The sequence below is a fragment of the Electrona antarctica genome, assembly GCF_951216825.1.
Source record: "Electrona antarctica genome assembly, chromosome: 20".
NCBI classification, from domain to species: Eukaryota; Metazoa; Chordata; class Actinopteri; order Myctophiformes; family Myctophidae; genus Electrona; species Electrona antarctica.
In genome coordinates, this window is record NC_136801.1 from 42,413,265 (window position 1) to 42,427,726 (window position 14,462).

Sequence of the window (14,462 nt, forward strand, 5' to 3'; positions counted from 1 at the left end):
ATAAAGAGCTGGAATGTAGTATTTTGATTTAAATGCTGGCCCATATCCACAACATAAAGAGCTGGAATGTAGTATTTTTATTGAAATGTTGGCCCATATCCACAACATAAACAGCACTTCTTTGTGAGGTCGAAACAAGTTGGCCTTTATGAAACAAACTTAATTTGTTTTGAATTCCACTTCCTTCTCCTCCAAAAACTTTCCATCGAGTGATCGGATCTCCCTTTCTTGTATTAGGTCTATATTATATTCCTGTTGATCCTGGAAGACCCGTACATTCCCGAGACGTATATTAATGTGCTGCGAGCACCCGGCTGGCCTCTATGTGTTATTCTCAGCTTCATTGTATTTTTAAACAATGTTCCAACTCGTGGACCCTTTTGAGAAGCTTCCCCAGAAACCACTGCTATAATCTGCAGGCTCCATCAAAGGCTTTTACAGGCTTTTTATTTTTGTATTCTTCAACATAATTATTACGACATTATATCGGCTAAAACTGATAATTTATTTTGACTCTCTCTCTCTCTCTCTCTCCCTCCCTCTCTCAACATTCAAGCTTGACTTAGTTTATTAAAAAATGAACCTACATGACACACTTTGCCTTCATAAATCTTTAAAACGGAGGCAGCGGAAAACCTTTTAACATCATTGATGTCTTCCTCCATATATAACTTCTCTCCTGCTCGTTATTTCATTATATTGGTTCTGAAAAGCCTCTCATCTCCTCAGCTTTTTAACTTCTCTCCCCTACGTCTCCTTCCCTTTTTCATGAAGCTCACACGTCTGAGATAAGTCTGAGTTAACCCATTTAGGAGGACTGAGGCCAGATTCTACAAAATCCCATGACAGTTTTCTGAAAGACCTTGTTTCTATATCAGTGGTTCTCAAACTATTTCATGTCAAGGACCCCCAACAAATTATATGTAATTGGTCGCCGACCCCCATCTGAAAAAGTGTTGTTCCAGGGACCCTCCCGGAAGCAAATACGTGAGTTAAAAACGTTTACTGTGAAAGAATATACATTCAAAGATTTGCGTCCCATAGACATAGGAGCTATAGGGGCCCGGACAGGAGTCAACCCACAGAGCCTATAGTCCTTCAACATGCCAGAATTGTGCCTCCAGTCCCGGCAGAGTAGATCCAGAGTGGTTCCAACAGACTGTGTGGCCCTGTCCTTCCCTAGTGGGACTGATTGTGGGGGACGTAAGTCGGGACTTGATCACCCCGCTGGGTCACCTGAGTGATGGTATGATGTTGCGTGACCCGAAACCCTGATGACCTTGGGATACATCACTGAGGATACGTCCCAGGTGCATCCATGCGATGTATTTTCGTTCTACAATGCTTCAAATGGATTATAATAAATATTAGATTTCTTTTTCACCACCAGAAAACCTTTAGAAGGATTTAGAAGGCGTTTTTTAATTTTTGAATCGGTCTTAAATATAGGGTTAGAGTTAGGACCAAAGTCTTCACTTCCATCGGTGACCTGCATGGGGCTTGACATTGTGTCTTGAAATGTCTGGTGTTGAACAAGTCAACAGAAACAACTCTCCCCCTCCTTATTTACACAAACAGATTCATCACTGTAGATAGATTCCACTTTTTGCTCTTTCTCTCTCTCTCTCTCTCTCTCTCTCTCTCTCTCTCTGAATAACTTAATCTGCTGCCAAACCTCCACAGCAACAACTCACAGAGCTGTTTGAAAAACGACTATGACTGAAAACCTGACGACGCTGCAAAGCTATAACATTTCACAGGATATCCATCTATACAAATCATCAGTTAACGTTAAAATACTTTTGTAATAAATATTAGATTTTTTTTCACAAGAAAACCTTTAGAAGGATTTAGAAGGCGTTTTTGCTCTCTCTCTCTCTCTCTCTCTCTCTGAATAACGTAATCTGCTGCCAAACCGCCACAGCAACAACTCACAGAGCTGAAAAACGACCCGAAAAACCTGACAACGCTGCAAATCTATGACATTTCACAGGATATCCATCTATACAAATCATCAGTTAACGTTAAAATACTTTTCCAATCCTACCGAGGGACTTCCATGGCCATAAATAGTTTGGTTCGTCTTCAGAGGAAACTTCCATGGCCGTAAACAGTTCCGTCTGTCTTTGGCACACCAGAATAACGTCTCGGTAGTAATTGCCTCAGCGGCGAGCGGGTTGTGCGCTGATTGTTGCCAAGTGCTTGGCAAATGGAGAGAGGCAATAATTATTATGAGTCATCTTATGGCTTTAAACCATCATGGGCGGGAACCCCTTTGGGTGTTTTAAGCATTCTGTTATACTTTAGCTATTGAAAAATAGCAGATCTACAAGCTCGTAGCGCGGCATTAGCTTGTAGATCTGCTATATATATTTTTTAAATCGTGAAAATGTAGCGTAAATCTTTGAATATATATTCTTTCAGAGCGAAAGTTTTTAACTCAAATCTTTGCTTCGGTGGGGGTCCCTGGAACAACATATTTTCAGATGGGGGTCGGCGGCCAATTACATATCATTTTTGGGGTCCTTGACGTGAAATAGTTTGAGAACCACTGACAGAAACATAGGTTTTTCAGAAACTTGTCAGGATTTAGAAGATATTAGAATCGTCCTCAGGTCTAAATTAAGACATTGAGACGTGGAACGCATCTGTGTTGCCGTAGCTTTTTAACCAACTTAGTTTAACCATTATTGTAAACGTTAGCTATTGAAAAATGAGATCAGCAATTTTTGGCGAAATCTTGAAAATGCATGCAAATATTTTATTTCCCATGTAGCAAACAGAAAGGTAGGAGCGCACACCAGTAGTGGGGAGGTGCTGAGCGCAGGAGATAAAACTATGACTGAGAAAGGAGAGAGGCCGCACAGCTCGTAGTCACGATGCCATCACATTTTTATTTTTCCAACGTTTCGGCAACAAGTTGCCTTCTTCAGGGAATTTCCCATGCAGCAAACATTTTTTAACTCAAATATTATTTTGCTTCTGGGAGGGTGCGGTCCCCGGAACAACATATATTTTGAGATGGAGGTCGGCGGCCAAATACATACATAATTCTAGGGCTTCTTGACCTGAAAAAGTTTGAGCACCACTGATACAGAAAGATTTTGTAGAATCGGGTCTTAACCGTTTCCGTAGGACGTCGCCACACGTCCTAGGGGTCCCAATCAACGCGTACATACGACGTCCTCAGACGTCCTAGCGCATCCTCAATGATACGGGGCGAGATAATAATATTATTTCGGCTACCGTATGCTACACTCTTGGCTCGTGTTAACTTACCGTTGATTTAGCTGTAAAGAATGACTCGTCTCTCCTAATCCAGGGCGCTCTCCGTGGTTTTGAACGGATCAATATACTAGCGCTTCATTTTGGATCATATATCGTATAAATTAAAACGATAGCAATGTAAGGTAGCAATGTAAAGAGAACTTTTTTGAGCGGATTGTTTCCGGGTCATGGGTTTCCGAGTAAAAGCGGACATATCTTTCCGGCACCCCAGAGCTCCTATTGTGCACTGATTGTGTTAATGGCTATAATCAGGCTCGGCACACACACACACACACACACACACACACACACACACACACACACACACACACACACACACACACACGGGGGGGGGGGGGGGGGGGGGGGGGGGGGGGGGGGGTTGCAGCTTTCTATTATCGACATCCTGATGTGACCTATTTTTTACCTCCATTTCTCCAAACGCTCTGATCAGTCTTTTATCTCTCTGAGGGAGCCGTGGCGGTTCTGCCATTGTTGTCGTTTCTTGTGATCTCATTCAGACTCTTCACATTTTTCATTGAAGACATGATGTCATCACCACCCCGCCCCCCCCTGGCTGCCGGTGCAGCCCGCAGACACATGGAGAGATTAGAATAGAACCACGTTCGCAATAATTTATCGTATTGTGTCATAGCGGGTGATCAGATGGTTTTCCTGCGGTCCATTGCCATGGCAACAGAGTTCATTCCTATTTTTTCATCACGCTTGAGGGGAAAGCTTTGATCGCTTGTTCAAACATCCTTGTAGGCATTCATTTTGACATTTCATTAAAAAGTCTGAAGTCCATGTGGTACATATGTTGGTCCCACGTATACTAACAGTCTGATGTGCAATAGTCCAACACAGGCGTGGCGGGTTAAAACTCACCCGTGGCTTCCCTGTGAGGCTATAGGTTTAGGTTAGGGTTTTGGGTCGGGTGTCGGTGACTGTTAAGGCCTATTCATAGTCTGGATTTTCGGTGGTGAGGTGACCACCGCTCCGGTGGTGAGCTGACCATCGGAGCTGAAATAACGTTTCGCGGTTGTGAGTAAAAACAGAGAGAAAGGCTGGAGCGGTGGCGGTGGTTTGCTCTTCACCGCGGCTCGTGACGTCATGTTGTAGTTCGGTGGTCACCTCACCACCGAAACTCCAGACTATGTATGAGCCTTTAGGACATCGGAACAAACATGCACCCCCCTGTGGTCAACGCATCCATACATTGCTTAGGTAAATGTACTTAGTTACTTTCCACCACTGCCTATGTAGTCAACACATGGCATGACAAACGGCTTCTCTTCATTTTGTGGTGGAAAAAGTACTCAAATGTTTGTACTCAAGTAAAAGCGTCAATACTGCAATATCAAAATACATAGTTACAAATATGAAGAACTGGACCAAAACCATGAAACAGGGTTAGACATTTTGGTGATTTCTGGCCCTTTCTCCAGTGTGTGTGTGTGTGTGTGTGTGTGCGTGTGTGCGTGTGTGCGTGCGTGCGTGCTTCATTGTGTTTGTGACATTGCATTTTTAATGGAAAAAACACAGTCTTTCTTTATCTCCTCGGGCCAGTGTTGTTGACTTTACAAAAGCAAGACCTGAAAATGACGAAAACGGATCATGAAGCCACCTGCTTTCACTGTGTGAATGCGTGTGTGTGTGTGTGTGTGTGTGTGTGTGTGTGTGTGTGTGTGTGTGTGTGTGTGTGTGTGTGTGTGTGTGTGTGTGTGTGTGTGTGTGTGTGTGTGTGTGTGTGTGTGTGTGTGTGTTCAGGTGAATGGATTGTTGAGGAGGCAGACATTAGTATTTTTGTCCTACTTTCCTTGCGTGTTAATAGCAATTGTCTGAGCAATCTGTCACGCAGCCAGTTGCAACACATGCACGCACACATGCAGGCATGCATGGATGCACGCACACACATTAACAAATGCACACAGAGCATAAAAAGGAAACTAAAACAAATAGCAACTTATTGGGAAAGCCATGGAGAAAAAAGTTGACCCTGATTGCGTGTGCAGTGTGTGCGTGCGTGCGTGTGGGGGTCCCCCGTGGCGTTCCCGAAACATCCAGACCCCCGGGAACGGTCATTGAAAAGTGGGGGTTGAAGTGTGTACTTGTAGTGTGTGTTGTAGTGTGATTGACACGGGGAACAATGAAACTGTTGCGTGAAGGGGGGCTGGCTCTTCTTCTTGTGCATAACGTGGGTGACTGGTCTATTTGGCAGCCCGTTACCGCCACCTAGCGATATTATAGCGTTTTCATAAAGTGTGCGTTCTCGTGTAAAGGGTCAATAAAAACTGAGAACGCAACGGGACTTTGCCGTTTTATCTGGAGATGGTCGCCGTCTAAAAGAGGCCTTAGTTGTCCATGGTTTACACCAGGGGTGTCAAACTGGTGATCCGTGGACCGCATGCGGCCCAGGGAGAGGTCCAATGCGGCCCTCGAGATGATTTTCAAAAAGGAAACAACGCTGCTACTCCCCCTCCCCCACCTGCCCCGCTAATGGCCCTGCTGTAGACTGCTTTGTCTCTGCCCAGGTGCGGAATGTTGTCACTGATGGGCTCGTTAACAGTCTATTCAACTACTAGTTGAGTTGTTGTGGATTACTCTCCTCACACTCTGATACAGCAGGACATGGAGAGGCTAACCATAGTTGTTACAGCTCAGTAGAGTTTAATTTCCCTTACCAAGTGAGGAATATAGTCACGATAGTCAAAGCAAAGAGATTTAATGATGGCTACATGTCAATTTGCCATTTTGGATATTTTTGATAAAATAATGATGATTAATGGTTAATGATTAATTAGTCATAATGTTTGCGGGTGAGTGATTTTTATTACTTTAAATTCATTTTTTGGTACAATACCTTTTCTACTTGAGGCTCTTTTTATTTCCTTTTTTTAATATTTTTTATTTTATGTTTGACATTGCACATCACAATATGTATTCTCTCTCTTTCCTACTCAGATCATGTTCTCAAATGGCCAATTATCTGGTTACCATTTCAGATTTGTCTCCATTCCAAATGAGAGAGAGAAATTAGCACAGATTTATGAATATAGGCCTAATGTATTTTATAGTGATATATGTGGTAAGCACATGTGAGCATTTTTTTTATTAAAACCTGTGAACGAAATATTGTGTCATAAGTTCTTAAAGTCACAGTACTTCTCTTCATAGTACTAATATTTTTAACACATTTCATATTTATATTTGAATTAAGTCAAATCACTGAATATACCTTTAAGTGAAAAATTCTGACTACTTCTTCCGGCACTGCAAACACCCTAGTCATCATCATTTTTCGTACCGCGGTCGAGATCATAGATTTCACAATGCCACGCCAGACTTTCCGGTCCTTCATTGCCACCCCCAGTTCCTGCTTACTGATGCACGTGTCCCTATAGCGATGAGTTTACAACACCATTAACATTTCACAGAGGATAATAATAAGTTCCATGTGATGATAGACCTATTTCTGTAGTTCTGCTGAAACTCATCAGAGTCAAAGAGGTGTAAAATGGTCTCAGTGCATCCATAATGTGATCATTAACAGGTGATCTGTCCAATGCCAGACAACCAGTGACCATTAACACGTTTAATATCTGCATTTGAATGTATTTTCTATAGTGAATGAAGCATCAGCCATCATAGCGTGTTTTAACCTGGGAAAGAATGTGGGGTTTGTTCACTATAGCATTTAAAAAAATGTTTTAATAAAGTGCAGCCACAAGCCTATTGAAACTAACAATGACTTGACTTGTTTCCCATGAATATAGGATATGAGTATTATAAGAATGACTTATCCTGCTCATGAATGAATACCTTACACTATGGACACATGTTTCTGCACACAGGTCTACAGATTACACAATAGGATTTCACTGTGAATATACATAAGAAATAAAATGAGAACAATGGATTTGACAATATACTAATTTGTTGTCCGGCCTTGACCAGTCCTGTACAGAACCCAGACCACTGTCTTCTATACTACCAAATTGAACTTACATTGCAACTTAATAAAATAAAAAATAAAGGTACAGGGGATGCGGTAGTATACTGTTACTTAGATGTGAAGCCTTGTGTACCATTTAACACTTCTCTCGAATGTCAAGCCTTAAAACACACCAGAAATGTCATATTGGAGAGAAACCCTATGGATGTGATCAGTGTGGACAACATTTCTCTAGAATTGCAAACCTTAAAACTAGGGCTGGGACTTTAACGCGTTAATTGAGATTAATTAACTACAGAAAAATTAACGCGTTAAAAAAATTAACGCATTTAATCGCACCTTTTTTTCCACCGCGGAACGTTTCTCACTGGGTGCGTTTCTAGTAGTACTGAATAGGCTGCGGCACGTGAGCAGCAGCAGCAGTTGTTCTTCACTCTACACTACAGGCTACAGCTCTGTCAGAAAGCCCAAAGTCCAAACCCAAATGAATCGAATGAAGAAGCCGATTATATCGCTTTTGCTCCATGGATGGGACATTTAGATGTAAAAGCTATCGGATGGACGCGTGGATAGCGGCATGGCTGTGTGCAATGTCAGGGAAAGGATCCATTTATGACCAACGTTAGCTTCTATGCTAGGCTTAGTAGCTGCTTCAGTTTAACATGTCTCACAGACCACCGGAGACGCGCGGTGATTTCACCACAGCACGAAGCTGTCAAGCTGTCCTCGATGCGAAACATACTGAAGTAGCAAGCGTGGGTCAGCCCCAACCTCATGTGAAATGTTTCCCCCATAATAAAGTTGTTTTTATTTGTTCTCATGCCCCGCCATGTAAAGCACATTTGAGTATTCATATACACACTGAAGACACTATATAGGCACCTGCTGCTCTTGTTTATCTGTTGGGATAAAAAAGTTGTATTGCTTAAAGGGGAATACCACTAATTTTCAACATTTTTCTATGTTGTTGTGTGCACTGGAAATAATAAAGTCACCCCATTATGTGTTGCCTATAGAACTGGAGTTCTGAAAAAAACAGTAACATTATGAAGTACATCTCAGTGACATCACAAAAATGTACTTCATAATGTTACTGTTTTTTTTCAGACCTCCAGTTCTAGGCAACACAGAATGGGGGGGGGACTTTCTTATTATATCCACACAACAACTCTAAGGTATATTAATGACAGTAAAATGTTGAAAATGAGTGGAATCCCGTAGTCACTATTCACTGGGATACCAAAAAACATTTGAAAAAAAAGGTTTCTCACTGTTCTCGGGTTGAATATTGATATGCGATTAAAATGCGATTAATCGAGATTAATTAACTACAAAGCCTCTGATGAATTAGATTAATTTTTTAATTGAGTCCCAGCTCTACTTAAAACACACCAGATAATTCACACTGGAGAGAAACCCTATGGTTGTGATCTGTGTGGACAACACTTCGCTCAAAATGTCAAGCCTTAAAACACACCAGAAATTGTGTTTTTCAAATAAAACCAGGCCTTTCCTCCTTCATATTACTGTTGATCAATTGTATAATTATCACATTTCACATTATGCAAGCATAATAATGATCTTAGTGAAGTAGGTATGGAGACATGGAAAGACTTCTGTCTAGCACACGTATTTGTATATAGGCCTTATTTATTTTATAGTGATATGTGTGGTAAGCACATGTGAGCAGTTTTTAAATTAAAACCTGTGAAAGAAATATTGTGTTATAAGTTCTTATACTGTAGAGCCCATGGGCCTTCTTCTCTTCATGTTACTGGTCAATTATATTATTAACACATCTCACATTGTGAAATAGTAATAATTATGTTAGTGAAATGGGTATGGAGACGTGGGAAGACCTCTGTTACTGCACAAACAATATAACAATGATTACTAGAGCTATTTTAACAAAATATATCCCTTACAAGTTACCGCACCTTTAACATTTCACAAAGGATAATAATAATAATAATAATAATACGTTCGGTGTGATAGACCTATTTCTGTAGTTCTGTTGAAACTCAGAGTCAAAGAGGTGTAAAATGGTCCATTAACATGTTTAATCTCTGTATTTGAATACATTGTCTACAGTGAATGAATCATCAGCCATCATCATTTAGCCTGTTTACATTTTAACCTGGGGAAAGAATGTGGGGTTTGTTCATTATTTAGCATTTGAATAAACATTGAATAAAAGTGCAGTCATCACAACCCTATTGAAACTAATTCCACACACCTGAGTGCTCCTCATTCCCTCAGAGCAACACAACCTGAACAATGACTTAAAGACTTAAAGTTGTCCATGGTTTACACAAATACAGTTGTTGCTGTTATTGTGTCTCTGTTGTTAATAACAATGTAATGATGGATATAGGATATATAATTATTATACAGATAATGACTTATCCTGATTTATCCCGACTTATCCTGATCATGAGTTCATAATGCCTTGACACATGTTTCTGCACACAGGCCTACACATTGGGATTTCACTGTACATATAGATAAGTGATTAAATGAGAACAATAGAGCACAATTTGCTACGAGACTTTGAGGATTTGACAATATACTCATTTGTTGTTAGGCCGTACCAGTCCTGTACAGAAACCCCACCACTGTCTTCTAAAGTCGAAACTAATTGAACTTACATTGCAACTTAATCAAATCAAAATATAAAAGTACAGGGTGTGCGGTAGTATACTTGTTTTTACTTGAACTTGTTTGTACTTGTGTACTATTTATGAAGTCTGTTTGCAATACTTTAGGGGGTGGGTGGCAGTTTGTGTTTTGAAAACAATAGTTTTGGAAAACTGTTTTTCTTGTTGTTTCTTCACCAGAGCTGGTTCTATGTCACTGAAATAATATGGAGCAATCATATAATAATGCCTCTGCTGCATGCAGTAACACTTCATTAATATCCACTTATTCAATATTATTAGACTGTACATATATTATCCAGATAGTCAGTTACTCCATATTGGATATAGATATTCATATATTAAATATGAAGCTTACAAAGCAATCTCACAGTTAGCAGTTTATTTCTAGAATGTTGCATAGATCATGACCTGGGGGAGGAGTCAGAGAGGGGTGGAGCACATGCAGCAGTTTGTTATGATTGGTGGCTGATGATTCTATTGTTACACACTTTGGCCAATCAGCACCAAGCAGATAGTAGTTCCTGTTGAGTCAAAACTCAGAATGGACAAAATCTGGTCAGCATGACATCTCACACCTCAGAAACTACATCTCCCAGAATGCAGCAGCAAGATGGCTGCTCGTTACCTGATTAGGAGCACCTTAAAAGGAATGGAGCTTCAGTCATTCAAACAAACACCAGATGCAAACAGCAAAGACAACTCTTGGGTTCTACCTCCAAAGACGCCAATGGTCGGTGATATTGTATTGTATTGTTTTATTTAGTTATGTATGTACTGTTGATACCACTGATGTGGTTAAATATGGCTAATTGTGTTTAGTAGCTTCAACTGCTTCAGTCTGAAGTGGGGAAGGAACACATTAACTTGCTTGAGAGTTGGATTTAATTTATGTTTAATAGTATCTCTTTACAAAATAAGACCAAGTTAGTAATTATTATTATTATTAAGAATTTAAAAGACTACTAAAATATGGACAATTCATGTTAAAGGTTTAAAATGCCTTGTTCAATTAGAGCTGATCTACAAGCTTAAGTTCAGCTATTTTCTTTAACTACTTATTCAATTTAAAATGCTAGATGTTTAAAGGTGAAGTAATTTGAAATGTTTCAAATGTTGACTTTAATAAGTTAATTTAAAAGACATTTAATTTAGGCATTCATTGTTTAAGAACACTAATTGTTTAAAGACATTTGATTATTTAAGAATATTTAATGTTTAAAATCAAGAATGGTTAAAAATAACCTGTTGGTTTGAAAGGATTATCATTTGTTGTTTGGCAATGTTGTTGATCTTTTGTTTCTTTGTGTTCGAAGGTTTTCAACCTAACTGAAATGACCAGCCAATCACCAATGAAGCCAACACTGAGCGTAAAAGTTGGAAAATAAAAAATCATTGGATTGAGTTGGAAATTGGAGTTGCGTCCTTGTATGTCCTTTGGAGTTGAACAGAGTTGAACTTTACAGTTCCACCTCAGGCTCTCTGGTATAAGAAGAGTTTGTAGTTGTCCGTTCAGGATATCAATTCTTTCTGATCTCATCTGACTGTGGACTCCAGGCTTGAAGTGAAGATGGACTCTCTCAACGCCACCTCAAATGATTCTGCTCAACAGAGAGGACCCAATGATCACCAAGACCTCTGTAAGTTACTTACTGTGTCTATATGGATATACAGTATGCCATAAGGATGTTTTTTGTTTTTTTTTAAATCTAGTCATTTGTTTGTTTTGATTTATTTTAGCATTGACTACCAGTTTTGTGTCTTTTCTAGAATATAAAACGATTGTGGAATCGAAATATAAATGGATGCTAAATTGATAAGTGGGTACATTAACTCTACACTAGTTTTTGCTATTTTAAGTCCAGGAAGGCCTCTAAACATCATTTCCTTTTTCTTTCCAATTCAGTGTTGCATCAGTCTGGCGTCCCTGTTCTACCAGAGGTGAATGAACAAAGAAGCTTGGCTAAGCAAAAATGCCACTGCTGTGATCAGTGTGGAAAACGCTTCCCTACAATGTCTAGACTTAAAATACACCAGAGAATTCACACTGGAGAGAAACCCTATGGATGTGATCAGTGTGGACAACACTTCTCTCAAAAGTCCAGCCTTAAAAGCCATCAGATAATTCACACTGGAGAGAAACCCTATGGATGTGATCATTGTGGACAACACTTCTCTGACATGTCCAACTTGAAAAGCCACCAGAGAATTCATACTGGAGAGAAACCCTATGGATGTGATCAGTGTGGAAAACGCTTCCCTACAATGTCCAAACTTAAAACACACCAGACTATTCACACTGGAGAGAAACCCTATGGATGTGATCAGTGTGGACAACACTTCTCTCAAACGTCCAAACTTAAAACACACCAGAGAATTCACACTGGAGAGAAACCCTATGGATGTGATCAGTGTGGACAACACTTCCCTACAATGGGAAATCTTAAATCACACCAGAGAATTCACACTGGAGAAAAACCCTATGGATGTGATCAGTGTGGACAACACTTCTCTCAAACGTCCAGCCTTAAAAGCCACCAGAGAATTCACACTGGAGAGAAACCCTATGGATGTGATCATTGTGGACAACACTTCTCTGACAAGTCCAACCTGAAAAGCCACCAGAGAATTCACACTGGAGAGAAACCCTATGGATGTGATCATTGTGGACAACACTTCTCTGACAAGTCCAACCTGAAAAGCCACCAGAGAATTCATACTGGAGAGAAACCCTATTGATGTGATCAGTGTGGACAACACTTCTCTCAAAAGTCCAGCCTTAAAAGCCACCAGAGAATTCACACTGGAGAGAAACCCTATGGATGTGATCATTGTGGACAACACTTCTCTGACAAGTCCAACTTGAAAAGCCACCAGAGAATTCATACTGGAGAGAAACCCTATGGATGTGATCAGTGTGGAAAACGCTTCCCTACAATGTCCAAACTTAAAACACACCAGACTATTCACACTGGAGAGAAACCCTATGGATGTGATCAGTGTGGACAACACTTCTCTCAAATGACACAACTTAAACGCCACCAGATAATTCACACTGGAGAGAAACCCAAATGATCGTGATGTGTGTGGAAAAGCCTTTGGTATATATATTTGTTGTGACCATACAGCTGTATGTATAGATCGATTTTGTTTAACTTGTTAATGGATTTTCTTATTGGACATTTTTCAAGACATTTTAAATTAGACACATTGTCTGTGACAGGGAAGAAATGAGTGCACATAATCACATTTTGTACATGTGTTGTAAGTATGGATGAAAAACAAAATGTGTTACAAAATACATATTGTGTACGTTCTTATATATTATGGCTACAGCCATTGGTCAAATATATGAAAGGGGTATTTCACAGTTTGGGGCCATTTTAACAGAAGTCCATATACAAGCTTCCCATTGTATTTTCAAACACCATTTTAACCATGTTAGATTCATTGAACATATCCTGACGAAGACCCGAAGGGGTCGAAACGTTGTATCCGCTTCTCGAGAAATGACAGAGTTGCCGTGTTGCAGATGTCCGTGCTCGGACAGACACATGTAGGCCCTTTTTGAAACCGCCTCCTCGCCACTGGCCCTACACACTGCGTGCACAGTCACGCGAGGCTGCGCCATATTAAGTATCGTCTGAAACCAAATTAGCCTTGTTGAGTGTATGAATGTAAAAAGCTTCACGTTGGAGTAGGAGTCGATTATGGTCACCACCCCGAGGGGGTCTCTCTACTTTTTCAATGCCCCAATATTTTAAAGTAGAAATATTATGTCCCATTTTTCTAAAATGGGCTGCGACTGGATTTCGCTCGTCGCCACATCTGATATTACTTCTATGTTCACTGATACGTGTGCGTAGGGCTCTGCTAGTTTTGCCAACATAGGCTAAGCCACAGGGGCATTTAATAAGATAAACAACAAAAGTGGTGGAACATGTGATGACACCTCTTATTGCCATCTCTTTGCCACTGTGGGGATGTGTAAAGTATTTGCTTTTAGACGTGAAGCTGCATTGAGCACAATTAGAACATTTATAATTGCCAGGAGGAATGTCTGACAGGAAAGTACGACTAGTAGTCGGGGGAGTGTAAGAGTGGACAAGTTGGTCTCTTAGATTAGGGGAGCGTCTAAAAACCAACTTAGAACAACACAAACCACATTTCAACTTTTGTAGATCACTTGTTAGAACCATGGGTCGTTTCTCTTTCTTCTTATACTAGAGACTCCATTGATTTTATTAATAAATTGAAAGCCATTGAAGTACCCCCAGTTTGCCTTTTGGCTACACTAGATGTTGCCAGCCTCTATACTAAGGCTTACCGAACTTGTGCTCACTACAAACTATTTCAAATTTAGAGATGACTTTTACCTTCAAACTAAGGGCACAGCCATGGGCAGTACGATGGCTCCTAACTATGCTAACCTTTATATGGGCCTTTTTGAGCTTTCCTTTATTCTAAACTCTGAGGCTAATCCTTTTTATTCTTCTATTCGTTCCTATCAACGCTACATAGATGACATATTCCTTATTTGAAATAATACAGCTGTGAACTATCTTTTTCATGATTATTTGAAT

The 14,462-nt window shown here is 40.2% G+C and overlaps 1 long non-coding RNA gene across 1 annotated transcript; it reads left to right on the forward strand.

Annotated features, from left to right (window-relative positions):
• The first annotated feature begins 10,468 nt into the window (after positions 1-10,468).
• LOC306913104 lies at positions 10,469-13,366 on the forward strand. The gene is made up of 3 exons (XR_013788480.1): positions 10,469-10,612; positions 11,196-11,519; positions 11,786-13,366. It is a non-coding gene; the product is annotated as an uncharacterized lncRNA (long non-coding RNA).
• Positions 13,367-14,462: the final 1,096 nt, after the last annotated feature.